This window comes from Jaculus jaculus, chromosome 4 (genome assembly GCF_020740685.1).
Source record: "Jaculus jaculus isolate mJacJac1 chromosome 4, mJacJac1.mat.Y.cur, whole genome shotgun sequence".
Taxonomy (NCBI): domain Eukaryota; kingdom Metazoa; phylum Chordata; class Mammalia; order Rodentia; family Dipodidae; genus Jaculus; species Jaculus jaculus.
In genome coordinates this window covers 53,912,395-53,919,203 of record NC_059105.1, presented here as the reverse complement: position 1 = coordinate 53,919,203, position 6,809 = coordinate 53,912,395, and the positions used below count along the sequence as shown (strand labels likewise).

The following is a 6,809-nucleotide window of genomic DNA, read 5'->3' as shown; positions in this document are numbered from 1 at the left end:
CACCTTACAGTGATACCATTCTGGTGCTAAACTTTTACAAGTGTATCTTTGTTAGATTCTTATTTAAATTATATTAGTTACTTTTATCTTTGCTGCAAAAAAAAATTGATAAAAGGAAGGGGCTATGTTTGGCTCACTATCTGTGGGTACAGTCTATCACTGTGCATAAGCATAATAATAGGCCTGAACACATTGTGGCCATAATAGAGATATGAATGTTGTGCTCTGCTCTTTCTTCTGTTCATTCAATCTAGAGCCCCAGCCCATGAGAATGTACTGCCATTATTCATGGATGGTCTTCCCTCTTCATCTGGCCTATTATAAAAACTTGCTCACACACATGCCCAGAAATATGCCTCTATCTCCTATGAAGTTGACAATCATGATTAACCATCACACAAACTATAGTAAGTAATGTGTAAAACATTATAAAATCCCATTTCACCACCAGCATTACTGTTATTAGCACACAAATTACAGTTTTCTACACTATATATACTTATGACGTGAGGTTTGACTAATTAACATATAAAAACCCCACCACTTTTTGGATGCCATTGAGTAAGTAGGCCTCATCCAAGCATGTGTGGACTCAAAAGGTGTCGGCATTGGGAACTGAGGATTTTGAAATGCATCATGATTCTTGTCCATTTGACTGTAAGATATATGTAGGTAATCTTGGATACAATGGCAACAAGATCGAATTAGAATGGGCTTTTGGCTATTATGGACCGCTCGGAAGTATGTGGGTTGCTAGAAACCCTCTTGGCTTTGCTTTTGTTGAATTTGAGGATCCCCGAGATGCAGTTGATGCTGCTGGAGAGCTAGGTGGAAGAACACATCTGTGGCTGCTGTGTAAGAGTGGAACTGTCCAATGGTGAATAAAGAAGTCAAAATCGTGGCCCACCTCCCTCTTGGTGTCATGGTCCTGGAGATGCTTACCTTCGGAGGAGTCCTCCAACTTGGTGCAGACTCCTAGAAAGAGAAGCTTCTCTCGCAGCCAGGGCAGGTCCCTTTCCAGAGATAGAAGAGAGAGATCACTGTCTCAGGAGAGAAATCACAGGCCATCCTGATCCTTCTCTAGCTCTCAAAGTCTATCTAGGTCAAATGAAAGAAAAAAGAAGACCAGTTTTCAACACAAGTGGTGTACAGGAAATAACTTCATTTGACAGGAGTGTGTACAGAAAATTCAAGTTTTGTTTGAGACTTCATAAGCTTGCTGCATTTTAAAGATGGTTTAGCTGTTCAGATTTGTCTTTCTCTTGGAACAGTGGCACACGTAACATTGTCATTGTCTATGGTTTGAAATGGATCATATGAGGCATGTAATACCAGGAATTGTTACTTTATAATATTCCCTTAAGCAAGATTGAATTTGCTTGGAATTTTTAGTTTTCCATAGTCTGAAATAAAACTAAATCCTGCCCAGCTAAAATGTGACATGTTAATGTTGTAGAAACAAAACTGGCACAAATTAAACAGATATAGGCTCTTCCATGGCTGGAATAGTGTGCAGCTGCATATAAGTCTTTACAAGCTGCTGTGAACACAGGCCAACAGATAAAGAGAAAAGGCTGCTCCATTCATGAAATAAGAGATAGTGAGAAAATCCGAACTAGTTTTTACCCTGGGCAGAGGTTTCCTAGTTGGTATAGAATCTGAAAAATTTAAAGAAAGTTTACCTTGGTCTGGGTTCTAAGTTGTGTATGTGATCACTATACAATACATTTGTAACATTTGAAAATTTTTAAATACTAAAGTGTGCCAGTTTAAAGGTAAATTGTAGAGTTGAACTAGCTGTGCAATTTTACATGCTGTTATTTTTCATATGTTTGTGAGAATCTTTGGAATTAAAGGTTTGGTTACAAAAAATGTATAAAATCTAAACCCATTATTGACCTGTGAGTCTATTCTCATTACCCTTTATGTTATTATACTACTTATATATAAAAACCCTAAGTTATTTTAGAATATTTTACAGGTAGTAATATTAAGTAAAATAAGCAAGATACAGAGAGCAGTAAATGCTATGTAATATCATATGCAATCTGAGAAGTTGAAACCATAGAAACAGGGAATAGAATCCTTTTGTGTTAGTTTTAATGTAATAGTGTAAATACATGCCCAGATAGACTACAGTGCTTTATTAAAGTTAAACTTGGGTCTCTAACCCTCTCTAGGTGTTACTAGGGGCAGATTCTGGGGTCCAGCCCTAGGTATGTTTGGGCCACAGTTTCATTCCAACACAAATGGGTATTCAGAGCATTCTGAGCTCTGATAGTTTTGTGAATGCTTTTGGTGTTGGCTTTTGCTTGTGCTTATGGTAGTAAAGAGTTTTGTTATAGACAACATTACATTGCTTGGATGAACTGCTAGACCAGATATAGTTTATATGAGGAAGGAACTATATTAGAAGCTTGCAGACAAAGGGAAGTGTAATAATGGCAGGAGAAGCTGGCCCCAATTCACAGATACACACACACAGAGAAAAACAACCACCACCAACACAAGCAAGTACACTGCAGGACCCAGGCCAAGGTCAGGCAGTTGGCATATCATCAGACTGAAATTTGGAATCCAACTTCACACCACTTGGTTGGACCCTTGGATTCAAACACTGTGACATGTCCTCCAGTCAGGTAACTTGAAATCCAAGAGGTTTTAATAAACTCCTCAATCTACTGGGGGACATCCATTCAAACTGCCTTCCATATTCAGCCCCTGGCCCCCAGTAGATTCATAACCATTTCACATAGTAGATTGTAGTCAGTCCAACTTCAAAGGTCCCCACAGTATACCAATTTGACATAGTTCCATAGTCCCAAGACTCATCTGAGTTTTAAGATTTTTCTGTTATCTATGAGTCCAATAAAATCAAACAAGTTACATACTTCCAACATAGAATGACATAGAGTACACATTTCCAACTACTAAAAGTCTTAACAAAGAGAGGCTAGGAAAATACAAAATCAATAACAATCAAGGAAACATCAAACCAGCCTCTGTGCCTATAAGTTGTAAACTTGTTTGAATTTCTTCAGTTTTAACTTTTGTATCTCTTAGTTCCATATCTTTAGCCAAGCACATCAATACATTACAAATTCAACCTTGATCAAATTCTCTTGGCCTGGGCAGCAGAACACAACTGACCCTTTCCAGTAGCCCAGTTCCAGTAATGTTCTCTGCAGTTTTTCCTTTCCTTAGAAAGTTCATTACTAAGTTTCTGAATGCAATTCTCTCTGCACTTAACATTTTCAAATTCTCACAGGAATATTGCATAAAACTTGGCTTACCACTCAGAAAGACATCTTCAGTTGCAAGTACCAAGTAGATGCCCACTCCTCTAAAACTAAAGATCCAAAAGACCAAAACCCACATGGTCAGATTCATCACATTAAAAAAAAAAAAAAAATACCCCTATTCTGCTGTAGGAAGCTTCACCCAGACCAGATACAGTTTATAGGAGAAACAGAAATTATTTGAAGCTTACAGATGCAGGAAACGTTTTAAAATGGTAGAAGAAGCTGATCTCCTTGCTCAGGTCCACACACAGAGAAAAAATGAACTCCACCAACACAAGCAAGCACACTCCAGTAACCCAGGACAAGCTCAGGAACTTTGTATACATGTAGACAGGAATTCCAAATTCACCCCCTCACCTTAGGGTTGGACCCTAGGACCTTCCTGCTGTGACACCTAATCCATTGTGGTGGCTGAAAATTCAAGAAACTTTAATAAACTCCAGAACCTATTGGGGGATACTCATTCAAACTACCATAAGCCTCTTCTACCATTGATTTGTAAGCTGAAATAAATCCCTTTTTCCCATAAACTGTATCTTTTGGAAGTTCATTCCAGTAGCATAGAGATGACTACAACCAAAATTGGTACCAGAAGTGGGGTGCTTTACTGTTGAATCTGACCATGTGGATTTTGCTTTTTTGGAAACTTGAGTGCTGAAGGAGTGCGGTGGGACTTGGTACTTGGGACTACAGAAGCCTCATAGTACATTAAGCCAAATCTTGTTGACTATTCTGATAGATTAGAAATGCTAAATGCAGAGAAAATTGTGTTGCCTTATGAACTTTCAAAAGGGAAGGAAAGAAGGCAGAAAACTTTGTTGAGATTATGCTATGGGCATAAAGGCTGGCTTTGTTCTGCTGTCCATGTCCAGAGAGTTTGACCAATGTTTTATTTGAAATTAATGGCCTGGTATTCTTTGCAGAAGCTATGAAACTGACAGATGTACAAGTTTTAAAAAAATTGTGTAAGTTTAAAGTTACTTGCACAGCAATGGATGTTATATTGCTGAAGGTGTTATTAAACAGATTACTACCGTTAAGTTTGGGCAAACTGCTTTGCAATAAAACAATAGAAAAGCTGCCCGAAGATGATATCTACTCAGGAAAGGTTAAGTGAACTCTTTTGAAAGAGCATGACTGAAAGGAAGAATTCTGATTTATTTCCCCTGGATTAACAATGGCTATGTCATTGCACACCTGGTATGCATTTTGGAAGCATTACAAATGGATGAAAGTGGGTCCTCAGTGCACAAAGTTCCAGAAGCCCCTGCTGAGGTGTGGCATGTGAAGATGTGTAAGAGCACCATGTAGAGAGAAACATGAGGCTATTATAAGATGGACCATGGCTTACAGTAGAGACCCTAAAATGTGTGTGGACATACCACAGCTGTGCAAGACTACTATTGAGAAATTAAGAACTGTTGGGATAGTATGAAAGTTTTCCCTGGACCCCTCAACTCAGCTGTAGCAGTAGAAACAGAAAATTCAGATACTGTTATCACTGGTTATGGATGTGGGACTTAAACTACAGATGTTTGCCTACTAGTCATTGATTTACCTTGGTCCTATATTTCCTTGTTAAGTTTTTTTTTTTTCTTTTTGCAATTGAAATGTTTACTGTTATTATGTGTTGATAATATGAAACTTGCTTTCATTTTACAGATCTCAAAGTTAAGGGACAGCCTTGAATCTCAGATGAGAATTTGGACTTTGAAACGGCCTTAAAGTCGATAAAGTTTATTGATACCTTTGAATTTAGACTGAATATAATTTACAGTGCATGATTCTATGGGGACCAGGAGCAGAATGTGTCTGCTTGATCATTCATTCCAGAATCATGGAGCTAACTGCAACCCTTCATTAACAGAAAGTAGAGACAGGAAGACAATGGGGAAAGAGAAAGTGTTAAACAATCAGACAGAACAGGTTTTACTGATCTATTACACCAAATAGTGATCACAATATATAATAATTTAAAATTGTTAAAAGGATAGATTTAAATGTTTTCACTGCAAAAAACAATGTTGGTGATTTGATGGATATGTTTATTAGCTTGACTGAATATTTGCCATATTTACATATATCAAATCACTATGTGTTCCATATATATGTATATTAATATAATGTAATAATGTATGTAAATATATTTTTATATACTAAAATAATACAATTATTTTATAAATTAAAAGACTAAAATAACACTATTATATATTAAAATAATATGGAACAATTTATATTCTAGTATTAAACAAATTTGGCGTTCTTCAAAGAATTAATAATAATAATACAAAATAGCTGGATGATGCTTCAGAGACTTGCTTTGAAATATATAGTTTAATACTCTCATAATTTTGTTTGGATGAAAAAAGTAAAATGAAATCACTTATCAGGTATATCTTTTTTCATGTGTTTTAAAATGTTATATTGTCATTATCAGAAAATACTAAAAATTATTAAAATATTATAGTTATTTAGCATCTTCTTATTCTACTGCAAAAATGTTTTCTACCAAATGATTTTTTTCTAGCAATTTTGATATGCCAATAGTTATCATTAAGTATTATTTTGTAAATGTTTAAATGATCATCCAATTCTTGATGCTTTAATGTTCCAGAATTAATGTATTATACTTTTTATATACATAGGCAAAACTTTACTTGGAGGTCTCAGAAGAATAACTTCTTCATTGTGTCATTATAAGGGACTATGGATGTGGGTTTCTTTTCCTTCAAAATCCAACCCATTTATATTGCAAGTAACTCCTATGAACTCCATCAAAGGTTCCAAGTAGTGCTATAAGTATGGCTAGGCCATGAATAAAATAGATAGTCCATGTGATTAGCCCCAGGTCTGTAGAAATGGCTCAGTGGATAAAGGTGCATGCTTGCAAAATATGATGTCCTGGGTTCAATTACACAGTACCCACATAAAATAAGATGCACTAATTGGTGCATGCATCTAGAGTTAAATGAAGTCTCTTTAGAATTGTTAGGAATGAAGACAAATCTAGTAGGATGAAGTGCTAACCAACATTTTTGGATATTTTCAAGAAGAAAATTTGAAGAAGATGATAAGAAAGAAATGTGGAGATAGAAATGAAACCCCATGAAAGGAATAATCAGTAACTACAAACATCAGAGGCAGAAGAGAAATAACAATTGACGTTTTAATTATTATGGCATTACTTATTAGTTTAGGCTAATTCTGTTCACAATCTTTTTGTGAAACACTGTAGCAAATTATCCTCCTGAGGCATGAGAGATTCATGGTATGTATCTGTTACTTTCTTGTTGCTAGGAAAAAATACCCTACCAGAAGCAGCTTAAGTCACAAATGGGTTTAGTTTGGCTCACAGTTACAGAGTGTAGAGTCTATCATTGCTGAGGAGTATAAGACATGGCTGGAATAGGAATAAAACTGTCACATTGGCCAGGAGGAAGTAGAACAACCAAACAGGACTAAGCTATAACATGAAGGACTATCTATAGTGGCACATTCCCTTTAGCA

The 6,809-nt window shown here is 36.1% G+C and overlaps 1 pseudogene; it reads left to right on the top strand.

Annotated features, from left to right (window-relative positions):
• The first annotated feature begins 629 nt into the window (after positions 1 to 629).
• LOC101605132 lies at positions 630 to 1,169 on the top strand (annotated as a pseudogene).
• Positions 1,170 to 6,809: the final 5,640 nt, after the last annotated feature.